Below are 14,107 nucleotides of genomic sequence, written 5' to 3'. Positions count from 1 at the left end.
AAAAAAATTAAAAAATAAATTTAAATAAATAAAAAATTTAATTAAAAAAAAAATTAAAAGAGTGTTGGCCCCTAGCCCCCCAACATGACCATGGGCTAGAGGCCGAGAAGAGCGGTGGTGGAGGGTGGGCGGCACAGCTAGTGACGGAGGCTCTTGGGCAGCACGGAGGTGGTAGCAGGCGGGGCAGCGGTGGCGTGAACTAGCGGAGGCCGCTACGGTGAAAAGTTTGACCGGTAGCAATGCCACTACAGTTTTGCAAGTACCCGCTGCAGTCAAAAAACCATGCAAAAACAAAAAAATTGTGATTTTTTAATTTTCTCCACCTTGGAGCGTGTGCCGACAAATTTTATATGAAAATGGGGGTGTTAGCGTCTTCTAAATCCAACCGTAAGGTCTGTTTGGCCTCAAAGTGCTCTGAATTTCAAAGACCTCCCTATTTTCACAAAAAAATGCCCAAGAAAGCCAGATCTCTTCTGTCAAACCCTCATTCCTCTTTTTCTCCAAATAAGAAGCAGCTACAGCAAGTTAGGCTCTAATACCATGAAAGATTTGAGCAATACAAATCCACAAAACCCAAAGAACACTTCCATACAAGAATTTATCATAGATAAGAAACAACAAAGAAGAGGCAAGGCTTTTGCTCTAAAAATATGGAAAATTATATTATCAGACTAAAAAGATGAGAGATATTTACAAAAGATCAATCCTTATAGAAGGAGATTGAAAAACGTAAAAGGGAAATCCTAAGAGGTAAATGACATTTAATAATTACTAATTAATTATTATATGGAAATACAAGTGCATAACGGGAAATTGTAAGAAGGGAGTAAAAGTAATTTAATAAATTAAATTAAATTAACCTTTTACTCTAACAAAAGGGACTATAGGTGTTACAATCCTCAATATGTAGTGTCCCCGATATTACTAAATAATTTAATTTAATAATAATGTGTGTAGACTAGAGGTGTTACAATCCTCAAGATGCAGTGTCCCCAAAATTAATATAATTGTCCCCTGCACCCTTTTTATTTTGTTAGTGGTAGTGTTTTGGTTGTGTTGCCACTTTTTGTAATCCTTCGAGAAGTTTCCCCGAAGCCATATAAGGCTCGATTAGTTATTGTTGTAGGTATGTGAATTAGCTATTTGCTTTGTATGTGTGAATTCCAATTAGAGTTCAAATGTCTGTAATTTTGAAGGTGAACGATCATCCCTACTTGGCATCCACAATTTTGATGGGAGTAACTCCTCACCCTATTTTGCTCTAATTTTGGTCTGATATTGTTGTAAATGAAGACCTATTTCATAATCTAAAGTGCATTATTGTGTTACGTAGCATTGATCTATATCGTTCCATATTACCATCTAGCAATAACAATATTAGCGGTATTGAATAAAACCGACTACGCTAAGTATCTAATGGGAGCAATACGGTCTTCATACTATCAGCCAAACCCCAAACAACCATTGTACAACATACACATCATTGTATGACAATTGTCTTTCCACCATACGATGTTGGAGTCCACTGTCTACTATAGATGTTACCTGTTGACTAACAATTGGGTGAGGGGTATATCTATTTACCACACTGCAAGATCATTGGCACTATATGGCATGGAATATTGACATCGTACGATGAATTTGGGAACACCATATAACAGTTGGAGGTGTCATCAATAGGTGGAGTAAGAGTGGATGGTGTGCTTGGAGGGCGAACATCAAGCACAGTGTGTCTTTGTCAAGCGACATCAGTTAGGAACATTACAATGGTATTAGAGCTAGTGATTCTACCAACATGTGGAGTAGTGAATGCAAGAGTACACCAGAAGTAGGTAACATTTTCTTAACAGATTAGGGGAACCTCAAGATCCTGCAATTTAGGTCATGGCACTCTTAAGGGAGCTAACCAAAAGCCAAGTGCAACTCAATGACACCATGGTTTGGTGAATGTACCAACATGTGGATTAGTGGATGCAAGAGTACACCAAAAGAAGATACCATTCTGTTGACGAAATAGGGAACCTTAAGATCTTGCAATTTGGGTCATGACAGTCTTAAGGGAGCTAACCAGAAGCCAAGCACAACTCAATGACACCATGGTCAGAGGGGAAGAATGACAACTCATGGAGGAGACGTTACGAAGATTGGCTGAAGGAAAGCCAAATGAAGAACAAAATGGGCACAGTGATATTTTTGTCACAAGAGCAAACCCTCAGCATTCGCACTCTCGACCATTAATGTCAACATTTCCAACGAGAATCAAAGCAACTTGTAGAGAACGAGAGCCCACTCTCTAAGAAATGCAAGAGCAGCTGAGGCAAGATTGGAGAAAAGTGGATATGAAGGAGACATCCTTTGGGGATAATGTTGATCTACGAATGAGATACTCAGGCAGCAACAATCGTGGCTACTACAATGATGACCTCAAACGGAAGAGAGGCAAAGCAAATTTGTCATTCTTTGATGGATTTGGCATTGGTACTGAAGGTAGGTACATATTTCAACCTTAACCCAATGCCTAGGGATGAGGCGGTCAAATTTTCCTCGCTTCACCTAAAACGCACCACTCACAAATGGTGGTATCAAGGAATGGTCACCCTCAGCTACGATAAAGTAACCTCGTATGCTGAATTCACAAAGAGGTTGATAAACCGCTTCAATGGGAAGGATCCAACACTCAATTTTAAGGAATTGGCACAGGCACAGCAAAAGCAATGTAGATCAATCAAAAGTTATATTACAAAAATCCAAAGGTTGTTTGTATTGGTAATAGATATCTCAGAGAGGCGATTGATTGTGTTATTCATGGATGGGCTAATGGAACCTCTAAAAGGGTGGGTGAAGGAATTTACCCCTAGCACACTCACCGAAGCAATTAAGAAGGCACATGACATGGAAGCATCCTCTTCTTCCAAGAGTTATTCAAACCCCAAGTCACCCTTGTTCTAAAGGAGAAAGACAACAAAACCCATCAAAAGAAGTCATCATTGGATGAGGCAACCATACAGGAGCTCAAGAGGAGGAAACTTTGTTTTCTCTACAAGGATCCATGGGAATCGAGGCACCAAAGATTAGGCAAGGGGAAAATCCATTACATTAAGGTGATATCAAGCGAGAACAAGGAGCTTAAGGAAACTTTAATATCCCTTTCCAGATATTTACTAAAAGCCTCGATAAAAACTTACAAATTTTGAATCCGAACAGTAATCCAGTATGTGATACAAATTTCAGAACTTTAACCAATATATAACGAGCAAATATACATACGAGAAAACCCAGAAAAATATGTTTATTTCCTCCAATATTCAAAAACTTATACATAAACCAACAGATTAATACAAATAACCGTCCAATAACGTTACTGTATTATAAAACAACAATAAAATAACATGCAACAATCCCAACAATCCAATCTTATAAACAGAAATGACAGTCAGATTGGCAATGTATGTTAAACCTGTAAGAAGGCTAGGTTTGCGTCCAACCTTCAAATGCTTCTTCAAAGGTATGCGTCCTAGAAGAAATAACCAGCAACTGTTTCCAGCTCCCAGATTAATATTTGTCTTCAATATTATAATCTTCATATATCCTCACGTGTGGAGCTTGTTGTACCTTTATTACTTTTTCCAATGTGATGCACACTCATTCAAGCAATGTGGGATAAAGCACCTTTTTGTCCTTTAGCCACTTAAGTGAACATAGAACCTTTTTAAATAAAATGACAAGTTAAATGAACTTTAATAGTCACTTAGTCAGTAAACCATATAGTCATCAAGCATTAAAATAACTGACCAAATGAACTCTGATAAGCATGTGCAATAGCTCGTTGGAAAGCTTTCGGCGAGACGCTTCCAACCCAGCACTGAGGTACCGAAAATACTAAGCTCTGATTACTTACTAAAAATAGTAAGCATCTGGACAACCTGCCAAAACTACTCTAACAAGTCTGGAACTGGAAATGTCTGGGCCAAATCTCGAACTGAACCCCATAAAGAACCTTTTAGCCCCCGAAACCTGGGCGAAGTGAGCTGGCCACACAGAATTATAATGTCCCAGAAAAAAGGAACATTTCAAAGCCTCCCCTCTCAAAGATTGCTTGCCCTTAAGAAATCTGCTCATACCTGTAGAAACCAAATGCCAGGATCCCATACTCGCTTCGAGAATGCAATTTTACTCCTCAGCCGATGTACCCCAGCATGCAACTTCTCAAACTCAGAATGGTGAGACAGTACAATAGGAATCAATATGCCAGATAACTGAATGCCAGGATCCCAAGTCTCACCATAAAGGGACACCAACGGCCATGCGCTACTGCCCCATGTGCCACTGCCCTCAGTCAGAATGAATGCCTCACTCCATGAGTGACCCTGCAAGTCTCTACTGTCAAGTGATGATGGGAGCTCGGCAATATACCAATATCCACCCCAAGATGATAATGACCAAACTCTCCTCCTAGCTCCCTGATAAAAGGCAATGCATAGAGATGCTCCCCCTGGATCCCAAATGAGAACTCGTACGTTGACTGAGATACCACTGACCAACTCCTATGATATCTGTACCACTGTACTCCTGTACCACTACTGCAATAACTGTACCAATGACAATGATAGATCTGGCCAATCTGACTCTACCACCAAATCACTCTAGTGGAAAAGGAGTAATCCTAATCTCTGGAACTCTGATATGTCAGAAGGCTGGAACACACAGATCATAATCATGTGGTTGTGTAGCAACACAGCATAAACCGCCAGATGTAAGATACTATTAACACCTGGATTCCCGATTACCCAATCAACATGACCCTAGGTAAATGAAAGGGTGGTTGGTGAATCACCAACACCATGAGTGCTAACACTGTCTTCAACACCCTACTGAATAAAAAATGTAGACACCTCATGTGGAACGTAGGGTAATGTGTGATCTCCCCACTCACTTGCAAATAACTCGTTGACCCTGGAAGGCCAAATAGAATCAGCAAATATATTACCAACATACACAGGCAAATCATTGATAGGGGAAATATACCAACAAGAAAAATCACCAATCAATAAGTAAGCCGTGGCCATCTCATAAGAGCTAGGTGATAAAACTCTGGGCAAGCCCTCAAAGTATGCTAAGGATAAATCTAAACTTCCTATTCCACCATTAGTACCCTCGCTTACGTCAAAGTCTTTATAAAAGGATGGTTCACCATTAGCTGAAAACTCTGAATTGTCCTCACTTGTTGTATCACTAGCCATGTCCTCCTGTGAAAATGTACAGCTACTGTCATAAAAATCAGAATTTTCAGTCTTATCAACTTGCTGATTCATAAAAAATTTCTCACCATCGATAGTCTCAAATGGGAAATACGTGACTGAATCACATTGCTTGCCTTCACATCTACCCACTTTATGAATTCCTTCAATGATTTGTGTGATTTCTTGTGCCCTTGAACCACTGCTATCTTCTTCATAAGTGGCTGCCCCACTTGTTTAATTTTCAGCTTTGTGGATGGAATAATGTGTTAAGCTCTATTGAAGACATAGCTCATCTAACTCACTCTCCTTGTCCCTTCCAAATTTAATTGCTAGATCTCTATCCATTAATAGTTGCAATTACTCATATTTTATCATTTTCAAAGTGTCAAAAGTAGTATGTAAAACAGGACTTGTGATACCGCAAACATTCTCATGCCTCTCTTCTATCACAATCTTCCGCATGAGATCCTCAATCAAATTGGAAGAATCATCCAACCTCCTCAACACTTGGACAATATTGTCCTCTTTGACCAAAAGCATAACCAATAAGTCAAGGAGTGATAGTGGTTTTTGACCATCTCCTTCAAACACAAATGGGTTGTTCTTCATAGAGTTTTCTGATTTTTCATCACCTGAGAGAACAACATTTTCAGATATATCCTCCAACTCATTGTGTGCTAGATCATCTATCCTACCAACATTGTGGTCCATATTCCCCTCCTCAAAACTTGACATAATTTCCAGCCTGGTATCATCATAAAATTCATCCAAGTTAATTTCCATGTCACCAAAAAAGATGTTGGAGTTGCCAACGTTAGCGGTTTGTTCAACTCTACTACATCGGCCATTAACCAGCTCATCAGAAGGACTATTGTAAACAGCTCCATAAGATACTTTTGTCTCCCAAGTACCTGTTAGTATACTTGTGCCATTATTAGTAGTACTGTCAGGTTGATTGATATCTTCCCTATGCAATTCTCTATAACTGTCCCCTGCAAGGAGACCTCGGGCCAAATCATAATATTTGTTTCTTATCATGTCCGTTTTGTTTTGCAGCTCTAGCTAAAAGTCAACATAGTCCGTGAAAGGTAATTCTTTCTGAATCTGTGGAGGAAATTTGTGGTACTCATCATATATGCTCATTATTTTAGTCCTCATATCGGACTGGAAATTGTGGACAAACTGCTCTTGAGGCCTCATTCAAATCTCAGTTTAAATTGTCTCTGTCAATCCAAACAAAATATATGTATGTCTTTAAATATTGGAAAGATGTAGATTATCCTTTCATCCCTCACACCCATACAATGTTGCTGTTGGTATTCCTGGAATTGTATTGTTCTGCAGTATGTGATACCATAGTAATAACCTAGGACTTAAATTTAGACGAAGTGTTGAATGTGAGGCTAAGGAGAAATTTTATCAACAGTACTTCAAGCAATCTAAAGACGTTCTAGCCCTATTGAACTAGTCTGAACTTAAGAGTACCAAAATTTAAGTGAATGCCCACTCGAACTATTCCGTCAAACAGTTGACATAGACCCAGATTTTAAATTATAACACTGCTGAATAGACTCATCCAGAATTTATTGACCAAGTAAAATTTGGACTGTAAGAGGAAGACAACCAACTGATCCTAGTTTCCCTTTTTCAATATTGTGTCGTATCTTTTGTTCTTGCCTATAGTGGACCTGCTCAAATTGCATTAATATTTAGATAATACTCCATTTGATGTTGCCCAACCAAGAGCAAAACTGCTGAGGAGATACGTGATCTTGAAATTCCATGCAGCGTGTATTATTTGTCATTTGATAAGTGTATCCCTATAATATTCTAAGACGTGATTTTTTACAACGTGTGACAGAAGATCATCTAGCCTTCAAAGGCATCATCATCATCATCAGGAGGAGGCTATGCTGCAGCTTGAGCCAACTCTTGTTCATACTGGTGTTGTGTGGCCAATCAAAATTGTAGTTACTTTTAGCAGATATTTCATAGTACTGAAGATTTTTCTTTCTATGAAAAGTAACTTGTTTGGCTTCCACTTGACAGTTCTTTACATCAACCTTGTTACCACAACGGACAATTGGGATATTTTCACAGACCCGACAGAGATCTCTATGCCATGTTGGAACATTCTTGTACGTCAACCTTGTAGTGACATCAAACATAATAATAGCACACAAGCCATGAATGTAATAGCCATCTCTGAGGCCGCCAAATTTCTCTTGTCCTGCAGTGTCCCAGCAATAAAACCTTATCTTCCCACAATTGGTAAAGAAATCAAGGGGATGAACTTCAACACCAATCGTTGGCTCGTATTTTTTTCTCAAACTCTCTAGTAAGATGTCGTTTCACAAAAGTTGTCTTTCCCATACAGCTGCAGATAGGAGACTAATGTTATATGCAATAGTTTCTTACAATGCTTAGTCGTGGCACCCAACTGCTACACACACGCCGACTGCCCACAGCTTAACCAGTAACTGTGATTTGCACACGCAGGATTCCCTTCCAAATATATTTCCTACGCTGAAAAAGAAACTCCGAATTCCTCCTCTCGAATGTAGTCATCGTGCTATCACTAGGTAAGCCTTCTTTGCCGACTTCTTTCTTGCCCAGACCTCCAAGTTTCTTCAAACACTAATGGATGCTGGAGTTCAAATCTTTATTAAATGATTGGTACTCGCAGGGATAAATCACTGATATTCACACATTCGCATGAGCTAAATGTCCCTGTAACTCACGTTAGGTCAAATGCCTTCATTCGAATGGCTTTCCAGGCTTCATCATTGCACCCGACCCATATTCTAAAGGTCGTCCAACGTGGTAATTTGTTGTCGGCGACTCCAAGTCTCTAACTTTCTATTCGTAGCAGCCTGTATTAGCTTGGACGTGGTCACACAGCCATCCGAACTGGTGCGGCGAACACTCTAATGCCCTTGGCAATGAATCTTCTGCTCGAACCTAGAGATGGCAATTGTAGCTCGACCCGTGAGGAGTATTTCTAGGGTGTTTATAATGCACGGTTTCAACACTTGTTGCTTGTCACATAACCATCTGCACTAATGTTTTAACTTGAACTAAAAGAAAGCAAACCACTCTCCAGTCTGTAGTTTCACAATCTGCATATTCTGAATTTGCCAATTATATAAAAAAAACTCATACTTTCGTCATCTTTAATTTTTCCTAAATCTCTAGTTTGTTGATTCTCTGCCCAAATTGTTTGCACTGAATGTAGGAAGGTTGGGGTGACATCCAACTTCCTTTGAAACTCAGAAACTTTAGGGTTTTCGTCCTCCAGTTTCAACCAGTCACATCAAAGCAACCAGAACTTATAATTGATTTCATAGATTTCTTGTATGTTGCGTGATTCCACAAGATGGCAGGATTCTTGGCTCTGATACCTTTGTAATATCCCTTTCCGGATATTTACTAAAACCCTCGATAAAAACTTACAAATTTTAAATCCGAATAGTAATCCAGTATGTGATAAAAATTTCAGAACTTTAACACATATATAACCAGCCGATATACATACGAGAAAATCTAGAAAAATATGTTTATCTCCTCCAATATTCAAAAACTTATACATAAACCAGTAGATTAATACAAATAACTGTCCAATAACGTTACTGTATTATACAACAGCAATACAATAACATGCAACAATCCCAACAATCCAATCTTATAGATAGAAATGACAGTCAGATTGGCAATGTCTATTAAACCTGTAAGAAGGCTAGGTTTGTGTCCAACCTTCAAATGCTTCTTCAAGGGTATGCATCCTAGAAGAAATAACCAGCAACTGTTTCCAGCTCCCAGATTAATATTTGTCTTCAATATTATAATCTTCATACATCCTCACATGTGGAGCTTGTTGTACCTTTATTACTTTCCCAATGTGATGCACGCTTATTCAAGCAATGTGGGATAAAGCACATTTTTGTCCTTTAGTCACTTAAGTGAACATAGAACCTTTTTAAATAAAGTGACAAGTTAAATGGACTTTAATAGTCACTTAGTCAGTAAACCATATAGTCATCAGGCATTAAAATAATTGACCAAATGAATTCTGATAAGCATGTGCAATAGCACGTTGAAAAGCTCTCGGCAAGGCGCTTCCAACCCAGCACTGAGATACCGAAAATACTGAGCTCTGATTACTTACTAAAAATAGTAAACATCTGGACAACCTACCAAAATTGCTCTGACGGGTCTAGAACTGGAAATCTCTAGGCCAAATCTCGAACTAAACCCCATAAAAAAACCTTTTCGGCCCCGAAACCTGGATGATGTGAGCTGGCCACACAGAATTATAATGTTCCAGAAAAAAGGGACATTACAGAAACTAAGCCACCCAAAGGGGGGAATGAAGGAGATGGTCAGCAAGGCTCAAAAGGGCTAACAGAAACTATTCAGAGAGGATTGCGCCACACTGGTACAATGAGGAGGCGTCATCACGGCACTTGTCAGTACTCTAAGGTGCAGCATATTTCAAGTACAGGGTAAACTCCAAGGGCGGTGGGTTGTGGTCATGCTTGACAATGGGGCCACACTCAACTTCATCAACTCATCACTCGTAAACTAAAGGGGTTTGTGCACAAATGAATATGAAGGATTTGAAGTCAAGTTGGTGTGAGGAAATCTCTTGTCATGTACTCATTTGGTTCCGCAACTAAGCATCACCAAGGGGAACTGCACAATAACAAATGACTTCTTTATGGTTGACGTGGATGACACAAATGCTATACTGGGCATCCAATGGATGAAGACTCTCAACAAGTACACATGTGGTTTCAAGAGGATGGAGTTCTCTTTCGAAGTGGATGGAAAAAAGGTGGTGTTGAGGGGAATGTCGAATGGAGGCCTAAAGGAAATCTCAACACAATGCCTAGAAGCAATCTTCAGACATGATGATGTAGTATGGGTGGCACATTGCTTGGAATCAACAGAACCTATACATGGACAAAAAACTCACTATGAGGATAAGGAACTTCAGGCCATGTTGGATAAGCATAGTCTAGTCTTCGCTAACATCCCACCTAGCATACCTATGCATCATGGCTTTGAGCACACCATCGAGTTGGAGAAAGTAGCTAAACCTATCATCACCACGCCCTACTGCCATCCTAAGAAATTCAAGAATGAGATAAAGAAGATGATCCAGGATCTCCTCGAGAAAGGTTGGATCAAGCCCCGCTCTAGTCCCTTTGCATCGTCAAGAGTACTTGTAACATCTAATTTTTCCCTAACCATGTTCACATGCATGGGGTTAACAATTATAATAGATTAACAGATTCTCATGAAATCCCATAACTAACAAATGGAGATTACATTATTTGATTACAAATACAAATAAATAGTGTGAAAGAGAGATTATTAACTAACTGAAACATTAACTATCACTCCATATAACTGGAAGGAGTAAATGAAACCGCATATCTATATTTACATATATCTAGTTGTTCTTGAAATTAACTATAAAAGAAAGTAAATACCCACTAAGTCCCAACCATATCAGAATAAGAAAATGCAACCCGAACTATCTTGTGCAAGTCTTGGCTTTGGAGGAGAGGAGAAGCATTAATAGAGGCTTCACCTCCCAACCAGAGACCTAGATCCCCTCTCACTCTCAGCTAGAATGGCCCTACCCTGCATGGGATAAGGCACGGGAACACCATCTCGTTCTGCTACCTGAGCATCATGGCGTTAGCCTCTCCTAGCCCATCATGAATGTTAATTTCTAGGATCACTGCAAATGTACTAACAATTGTCATTGTATTGATTGTGTTTCAAATGCAAATGAAGGCGGCTTATAAATAAGAGAGGAGACATACCTCTACAGTTAAACATCACTAGTTAACATATTAATATAATAGTAATATAAATAACCATATACAAAAATCATCTTAGGCATATATGTAATATTAATATGTTAACTATATATGTAATATATTATTATATTATTATATAATAATATATAATATATATTATATTACATATATATTATATATTATATATATAAGATATTTATCTTAAAGATGATTTACCATCAACAAGGTATCTCATGTTAAAATCAATCCGACAGAAGCTACAACCTTGACAGTCCCTCTTAGCTAGGGAGGATTTATAGAACACATTATGCTCCCAAGATATGAAGAGATATCATCTCAGTATGATATTCAATTCACTATGAGGCTAGATTACTCACCTTTCATAACACACAATTGAAGCAATTTCCATAGCTTTAAAACACCACCTTAAGTGTGGTCTATAGTAGTAACTATGTCATAGTGTTCAGCAAGATCCGGCCCAAGGAACCATAACAAGTTGGTTATCATGGTGTCTGGTAAAATCCGGGCCAAAGAACCATGATAACAGGTCTACCATAGATGGAAAAATCGTTGAATACTTGGCAAGTTTCAAACAATCGCCGATTTTTTCAGCCCGACGAGTTTTTCTCCACTTAACTCGCGAGTTCAAGAACTCGGCTGGAAACGATTAATCGCCAATTACTCGGCGAGTAATCGGCAAGTATTTTTAAAAAACTCACGATTTGCCTGGCCCGCGGCCTGTGACGGCTTAAAAGGGCAAAAACTCATTTTTTTCTTATTGTTTGTTGCATTTGTGTTCTCTAGAGCCTTGAAGTGTGGAGAGAAGAAGGTTTGGAGGCATTCTTAGTTGATTCCAAGTGATTCAAGGCAGATTTGAGTGGATTTTAGAGGATTCTAACCAGTTTTACAAGACAAATTTGTTTCCAAGTATGTTCATTTCATCATAGTTTGAAAACTTTTTATAGTTTTAACAAATGTTCTATTGTTTTTGTTGTTTTTGCAAATGATTTCAAATCATTTAAAAGCATTTTATCTCTATGTTTGAATCATTTGAAAGCCATTCAGCTCTATGTTTCACAAATTTTTTTGAGTAATATGTAAGATTTTCTAAAAACAAACCCTAGTTGTTCTAACTTTGTTTATTCATTTATCTATAAATTTATGTGTAGGGCAGCAGTCAAACATTAAAAAAAATGACAAACCCGCAAGAAAAGTGGCCACAAACACCATGCCCATCTGGATATATAGGCACTCGGCCTAAAAATGCAAGAGATAAAGCATGGCGGTATGCCTATGAAGCTCCAAATGATGTTGGGAAGGTGATATGCATTCCATGTGAGAGACTTATTTCTAAAGGCATACACCGCTTCAAATACCACCTTGCAGGCATAAAGAAACATGATTCAAATCCTTGTCTAAAGGTAAGTGAAGAAAAAAAAAGATTCATCAATGCCCTACTTGCAGCTGCTGAAGAGAAAAAATTGAATAGGGAGAGGGCGAAATTAGCCATGAGGGCAGCCATAGCTGAATCTCAAGGAGCTCCGTTTGATATGCAAGAAGAACAAGAAGCACTTGAGAACATACCAGGATCTCTTTGTGGACCACGGATCCACAAACAAAATGTCTTTTTTGCCAATTTCAGTTCTTCTACAGGTCCTAGTTCTTCATCACCATCCGCATCAGGGATAGGGAGTTATTTTGTGCCCAGAAACACAGCTGGATCACAGCCATCATTAGAGGGCATTGGATGGTTCAAGGAGGTGCATGAGCAAACTGATATTGCAGCAGCTGATTTTTTATTTTTCAACAATATCTCAATGAATGCGGCTGATAGTCCCGATTGGGTCAATATGGTGAATGCAATTTCAATATCGGGCAAAGGGTACAAGCCGCCTAATCGCAAGGATATGAGTGGAAGGTTGGTATTTAGTATTTTACTATTTAGTAATTGTAAATAATTGTGATTCACTTCAGTTCATTGTTATATTTTAAATTTTAATTGTTATTTCCTATTTTTGACCAACACTTTATTACACATAAATTTTGTAGGTTGCTTGACAATATTGATAGAAGACTAATAGAAAGAGTGGAAGAAGTATGGCTGCACCATTTTATCTGATGGGTGGACAGATGGAAGAAGTAGAACTATTATTAATTTCTTGATTGCTTGCAAAGATGATGTGTTGTTTTGAAAATCTGTTGACGCCTCTAACAAAGTTAAAAATGCACACACATTGGCTTTAATGTTGGAGAATGTTGTCATAAAGGTGGGAGTAGAGAATGTGGTGCAAATAATCATAGATAATGCAGCAGCATATGTGGCAGCAGGTAAATTTAATTTTTTATGTTCAATATGAATCATGAATGTAATGCTATGGTATTATTCAATTTATATTTGATGTAAATAGTGATACTAAATATGGAAAGTTTGTAACTAATTATTGATCTTTTACTAATCTTTTAGGTAGAATCCTCCAAGAGAAGCATCCCACACTTTTTTGGTCACCTTGTGCAGCACATGTCCTTGACCTTCTTTTGGAGGACATAGGAAAACTTGATTGGGTGTGTCCAGTTGTGGAAGATGCTAGGCAAGTCATCAAATATATCTATAATCACCCATTGATTCTCAGTTTGATGAGAAAGACCACTAAAGGCAAAGATTTGGTGAGACCTGCTATGACAAGGTTTGCAACGGTGTTCTTGACGTTGCAAAGTATTCTCAACCACATATTGGCTCTGAAACAAATGTTTGTGTGTGCTGACTGGGTTGCTTCATCTTACTCAAAAAAGCCCGAAGGAGAGGCTGTGGCACAGATAGTTTTTTATGATAGTTTTTTTGCAAAGGCTAAGGAGATTGTGGAAGTAACTTCAAGAATTAAAACATTATATTTTTAATTGATTCAAGTTTCATTATTAATTCATAACTTACTATGTTATTAACTAATTTGTATTTTTTAAATTTCAAATGTAGATGTCTATGCCCCTGGTTAGAGTCTTGTGCATATGTGATGGGCAGCAATCCCCAATGGGAGGTCT

The 14,107-nt window shown here is 38.4% G+C and overlaps 1 protein-coding gene and 1 pseudogene across 3 annotated transcripts in view; both read right to left on the bottom strand.

The window, feature by feature from the left end:
* Window positions 1–14,107, bottom strand: part of LOC149549386 (LRR/ubiquitin-like domain protein) — a 170,057-nt gene that overhangs the window by 112,554 nt on the left and 43,396 nt on the right. The window lies entirely within an intron of this gene.
* LOC149549387 (GTP-binding nuclear protein Ran1B pseudogene) lies at window positions 7,110–7,613 on the bottom strand (annotated as a pseudogene).

This window comes from Cupressus sempervirens, chromosome 7 (assembly GCF_028749045.1).
Source record: "Cupressus sempervirens isolate cs-2001-9-10 chromosome 7, ASM2874904v1, whole genome shotgun sequence".
Lineage (NCBI taxonomy): Eukaryota > Viridiplantae > Streptophyta > Pinopsida > Cupressales > Cupressaceae > Cupressus > Cupressus sempervirens.
Note: the sequence above shows the minus strand (reverse complement) of the source record. Positions and strands in the feature narration are given on the sequence as shown.